Consider the following 6,573-nt stretch of genomic DNA (forward strand, 5'->3'; position numbering starts at 1 on the left):
AGAAGTTGTATTCCAGAGTGGGAGCAAAGAGACGTACTGAACCATTGCCATGCACTGGCGTGTGGTGGCCACTTCGGCCCAAGGAAAACGACAAGGAAAGTTCTGGATAGCAGTTTCTACTGGCCTTCGCTGAATAGGGATGCTTATGAGTTCTGCCAGAATTGTAATAGGTGCCAACTGACCGGAGGGATTTCTATGAGAGATGAGATGCCACAGACTCCGATAATAGTCTGCGAGATCTTTGATGTTTGGGGCATGGACTTCATGGGCCCATTCCCATCCTCGTATGGAAATACGTATATATTGGTTGCTGTGGATTACGTGTCCAAATGGATAGAGGCCAAGGCTACAAGCTCAAGCGACGCGAAGGAAGTCTCAAAGTTCCTAAAGGCCAATATATTCAACCGATATGGCGTGCCCCGAGCGATCATCTCAGACCAAGGGACTCACTTCTGTAATAGGACAATTGAAGCACTGATGAGAAAATATGGAGTCCACCATCGGTTATCCACTCCATATCATCCCCAGTCAAATGGGCAGGCTGAAATCTCGAATCGAGAGATCAAGGGCATCCTGGAGAAGACGGTGAATACATCAAGGAAGGACTGGAGCAAGCATCTGGGTGATGCCCTCTGGGCCTATAGAACCGCTTACAAGACACCAATAGGAATGTCACCCTACAGATTGGTATTTGGAAAAATGTGCCACCTGCCCGTGGAGATAGAGCACAAAGCGTATTGGACAGTCAAGGAAATGAATATGAAGGTTCATGCCTGTGAGGAAGAGAGGAAGATGCAACTGCAGGAGCTAGAGGAATTGAGGCTGGAGTCATATGATTCGGCCATGTGGTATAAGGAGAGGACCAAACTCTGGCACGACAAAAACCTTCGGGTCAAGGAGCTGCAGGTCGGGCAGAAAGTACTCATTTTTCAGTCAAAGCTCAAGCTCATGCCTGGAAAGCTAAAGTCCAAGTGGATAGGGCCTTACACAATTGTTGGCATTCGACCGCATGGAGCAGTGGAAATTCAGGGAGTCAATACTAACTCTGTTCCTTTCCTTGTTAATGATCATAGAGTGAAAGTGTTTAGGGATAGCTCGGAATTGTGTGAAGTGGAAGAAATTCCACTCCACACACCTTCCACTATTGCCTAGTAAGCAATGTTTAAATATTCTTCGGGAATTACTGGGTTAGGTAGATAGGGTAAAATTTTCGATCAGCTGACTGGACTAGTTAATTCCCAAGAATATTTAAGCATTTAGGTGTAAATAACATGAATAAGTTTTTTTCATGAAAATACAAAAAAAAAATATATATATAACCTAAAAAGATTTTTGAAATTCTTAGCGTCTAAGGAAATGCACAAATTTGGAAAGCTTATCTCTTTGACCCAGACGTTCAGCAAATTTTGTTTTTTTACTAAGTGTTTAAGATTACCCGGTCAGAGGGAAGTGAGAAAAATCAGGGGAAAGTTTGAATTTTGAAATTCAAGAAGCTGGCGAGGCGTACAGTTGCTTGCGTCAGAGACGCGACCGTTCGCCTGCAGCCAATCATGATATTCCTTTTCTTATTTTTATTTTATTTTATTTTCTTTTCCTTTTATTTCTTTTATTTTCCTTTTATTTTCTTTTTCCTAAAATAACTTCCCTAAAAACTAATTAACTTCCCCCACCTAAAATTATTTTCTCATAACTCCTAATTCCCAAACTTTTCTTTCTCTCTCTGCAGATTCGAGAACCATCAAACCCACCACCATTAACCACCGCCGTAAAACACCGCCGTAGACGAAGATGTAGAGAAATCTGGCGTCACGCACAACCCGCAGGAAGAACCAGCCGAAGGAAAAAATCAAAAAGAAAGCAACAGAGGCGGCGAGTTCGACTCCCGCGGCCGAAAAAACAACCATGCCACCACTAGAAGAAAACCCCACTCCGCCATAAGTTCCACCGCAGTCCATACCGACCGAAGTGCAACCACAGCCAAACATCGGACAAGAAAACCCCGCCGAGGCGAAATCCGACGAAGCGAAACCGGATCCCGAGAAAATCATACAAGAATTCATGAGGAAGTACGGGAAGGGGCCGAAGGCGAGCAAATTCTTTGCCCAAATGTCGGAGGCATGCCGGAAACAAGAAGAGGTAATTCCTGCACTAACCCCACTTACAATTCCACCAAGACCCCAAACCTTAATCGAAACACCCACTGCACAAGCCTTACCCACACACCCCGAAAACCCCCAAATTTTACCGGAAACCCTAACCAAGAGACAAACCCCCCACACACTAGTCCTCAAACAGAAACTGAGCCCCATGCCGAACCCTCTGTAAATGAAGAAGAAACTGGAGAGGAGGAGGGTGATAGGATGGATACAGAGGTAGTCTAGGTGAGCAAGAAGAAACACCGGATGTAGAGGCCGCTGGGTCAGGGGACGAAAGGGAAAAAGAGGAGGGTGTAGATGGTGGGGAGAATGATGGAGCAGAGGAATTGAATGAAGAAGAAACTGGGGATGTGGGAGAGACTGAGGAACAGGGTGTAGAGGAAACTACAGTGGGTGAGAAAGGTAGTGAGGGCAGCGTAGGTGAAGAAGGTGAAGCAATTGATGACAAGGAGGCTGAGAAGGAAGACGAGAGTGTTGATGAGGAAGTTGTTGAGAAGGAGACAGATGAGGAAGAAATTGCTGATAAGGAGGATGTTGAGAAGGAAGAGGAAAGAAACGGCAGTGGACAAGATGCCGAGAATGCGTGTGAAGAGATAGAGACTGACATCGTTGTGGTAGACGATATAACTACTGATGACCAAGGAACCCCAACTGATGAAAGGGTGACGAGGAGGCACTCCCGTCATAATAGGAAGCAAGTGGATGAGGCAGAGGCAGGCAGCCCCAAGCGCCTAAGGCTGGAGGACACAGATGAGGCAGGGGATGATATCCCCCGGTCCAGGAGACTGTGGCAACCGGGAAGGAAATCTCTCCAGAGGCTATGGAGACGAGATACGAGGCGGAAAGAAAAAGGAAGGGGAAGCATACTGCTAAGCCCCAACAGAAGAAATCTCGCCCCGCAAACACCACTGTGGTGATTAGCGAGCCGGAGGTGATCCGTGTGCCGTTTGCCCATCCAACTGAAGAAGAGGAGGCTGAGATACCAGCCGTGGAGGAGAGCCCTTTCGAAACAATGGAGGTCCTTGTGACCAAGAGGTTGTTGGAAGCCATGGTCCAGTTTGAGGACCCAAAGCTGCAGAAGGCATGTGATGGCCGAGCCACGAATGGGAAGTCGGCGAAATCCGGAAAGAAGCTGTGCCTCTCGGACCTGGAGGATCTGGGAGTGGAGAAGAAGTTCATCTCCTACTTCAAAAGCATCGGGTTTGAGTGGCTTCTCAACCACAGCAACGCGGAGGTACCAGTGGCTCTGGCGAAGGAGTTCTTCACGTCCTTCAAGTTCAAACAATCTACAGATCTCGATGCAGACACAATCTCTTTCAGGCTGTTCAACGAGGAGATGGAGATGAGTATAAGGGAGTGGTCGTTGAGACTGGGACTACTGACACCTGATGAGGAGGAAGAAGGAACGTGAATGAGAGAGAGATCGGCACACCCAAGTATACAACGGGTTTCGATGCTGAGGAGGCTTGGAGGATGGTTGCCCACAAGAAGGTGGCCAAGTTCAAGACAAGCACATCGAAGGGGATACACATCACTGACCCTGTACTCCGATTGGCACAAGTATATATTGGGTACAATCTCTTGGGTCAAGTGGGTGCAACCCTCACTACTCCAGAGCTGTATTTCATGTGGTGCATGCTGAACAACGTGAAGGTCCACCTCGGGTACTGGACTGCCTATGCATGCCAGAGAGTCAGAACTCACTCCGACCGCCATCTCTACACGTGTAACTTGCTGGGAGCATACCTCCAGAGGAATGTGTCAATGAAGATAGCTAATTCAGTCACCAACCTGCAAATGTGTAGCGACCCAGGATACTTCGATCTCCCGTTCTTCTTCAACAAGGGATTGACGATAATGAAGGATGACGTGCTGAGATTTTACGAAGTAGGGAAAGCTGATGGAGTGAAGATAAAGAACGAGAAGACGGATGAAGAAGGTGATGAGAAAGCGGCAAGTGAAGGGTGGGAGACCAGGATGGAAGAAACGATGTTGAAGCTGGGAGCAAATACGGTGCAACAACAGGAGATCTTGCTGAAGCTGCACCAAGAGGCGATAACTCAGAGGGAGATGATGGCCGCGCAAGCTGACAAGATGGCCCAGGCTGTGGAGACAATGATGAAAATGGTCACCGTGGTTGACCAGAAGATCCTCCGGGCCCAGCAGCAGCGCATGCCTCCGAAGTTGCCCACAGAATCTAGGCACTGACCCCAGGAGTCACCCCAGAGAAGCCAGCCTCTAGCGCCCAGGGAATGCCACCAGAAAAGAAGAGGAAAGACAGTGAGACCACCACCAGTGTACCAGTGAAGAAGGATACCCTTAGGCCAGGGGAACAGAAGGCCAAGAAGGATGATGAACCAAAGCCCAGCCAAAAGAAAGTGAAGACGGTGCCCAAGAAGTCTGGTCCCACAGGGGACCAGAGCCAGAATTGACCCCCCCCATAACCAAGTAATTTTAAATTTCAGTTTTTTTTATGTCTTTTTATGTTTTAGTTCTTTTTACAAAGCATGCCCGTTTTTATGTGTCTGTGAATATTTGTGTTATCTTTATGTATATATGTGATAGCTATCTTCTCCCACTTAGCCCAATGCTCGGTCTAAGTGTGAGAAGTTTGTTTTTATATAGCATGCTTTGGTGTCTGTTTAATTGTGTATCTTCTCCCACTTAGCCCGATTCTCGGTCTAAGTGTGAGAAGTTTGATTTTATATAATATGTGTTTTGTGAGTCTGTTAAGTGTCGCACTAACTTAGCCCTGTTTTCCACTTCACCAAAAATGCTTGGGGACAAGCATGGTGAAGTGGGAGGGGGGAGAGAGTTAGTGCAAGTTAGTGTCAAGTATGTGTGTCTGTTTACTAGGTCTAGGAGTTAGTAGTAGTCGTTTAGTAGGAAATTCTGTGTTCTATGTTTATGCATAACTGGTAAATAGAAAACAAAAACCCCTTAGTGAGAGTAATTGAAGAGAGAATGCATGTCAACTTTGATGCTCTTTTCCTTAATAAATCAAAATCGGTTTGGACGAAGTAAGGACGATAGAATATGCCTCGACTGATCTAGTTGTGAAGCCCTCCATAAAAGTGAGTTATAAGCCTTAAACACTTCATACTAACACAAAATGAGAGGGCTGCCACTTGATGCTTAGGGAGAGAACTTAGAAGGAGAAAAGTTTTGGTGATAGAAGTAACCTCTCGGGCCTAGGGAAAGGGTACTGGAGGTATAAGCTGGACGAAGTCCAGGGTATATAAAGGAGGAATAAACGGGACAAGGTCCAGCCAAAAAAAAAATAAAAAAATAAAAAATGGAGGTATAAGCTGGACAAAGTCCAGGGAGGAATAAGCTGGACGAAGTCCAGAGAGGAAAGGACAAAAAAAATTATAATAAGAGCTAAGACAGGAGAACTCTCTGACCCGAGGCATCAGTGGTATAGCACTATAAGAGCGAACGATCCTAACATCCCTGGTGAGGAATGAGTGATCGAGCGAATCCAACAGTTAGTGAAGTTAGAGGCTATCTTGACAAACTGACAAGCCGATTAGATAGAAGAAGGGAAGGGGAAGATTCGGAGACTGTAGATTCTTGGATTGACCTCAATATTGTGGGGATGACTGCTAGAAAATAAACCAATTTATGCATTTATGTGTTTATGTGTGTTTTTATCTGTTTTCTTTGTCTAAGTCCTTTAGCGTCTAGGTCTAGTAGTTTGAGTCTTTTTCTTTGTTAGTAGAGTCGGTTAAGGGGAAACCATGCATTGAAACTTGCCTTATTCCTTTTTCTTGTCTTTATACTTGAGGACAAGTATGGTTTAAGTGTGAGCAGTTTGATAAGGCTCGTTTCATGCATCGGTTTAGGGCTGGACCCCAGAGATCTGAATGTATCAAATCCAATGGAAAACCATGCTGTGAAGTGGAAGGTGTATAAGGTAGTCTGTGACTTTTTGAGATAGAGCAAGAATGACATATGAAGTAAGAATTCATTGATGAAAAGGAAATATTACAATCTGATAGAACTTTCTTAACTATAGGTATGGCACAATGACCAAGCCTTTGGTGCCAAAGCTCTAGACTATCAGATCTAATACATGAAGAGTGAAAAACAAAAGGAAGAACATGTGAGCATGCTTGTGTAGGAGATAGCTTGCTCTTGATTGAATGATCTGGAAAGCTGGAACTGGCAGGAGTCTTGTTGAGGAGAAACTTGTAGAGTCCATTATCAAGGATGCCCCGTAGGAGGATGGCCTTAGAATCCTGGTCTCTCACAAGACAAAAGGAAGGATGAAATTCCAAAAAGACTTGATTATGTTTGGCAAATTGTGAAACACTCGGAAAGTTTTTGGAGACTTTAGGAACATGTAGCAGATTTCTAAGAATGAAAGATCTAGACTGAAGAGAGGCAGATGAATCAGGTGCAGGATAAACAGTAG

This window comes from Salvia hispanica, chromosome 5 (assembly GCF_023119035.1).
Source record: "Salvia hispanica cultivar TCC Black 2014 chromosome 5, UniMelb_Shisp_WGS_1.0, whole genome shotgun sequence".
NCBI lineage: Eukaryota > Viridiplantae > Streptophyta > Magnoliopsida > Lamiales > Lamiaceae > Salvia > Salvia hispanica.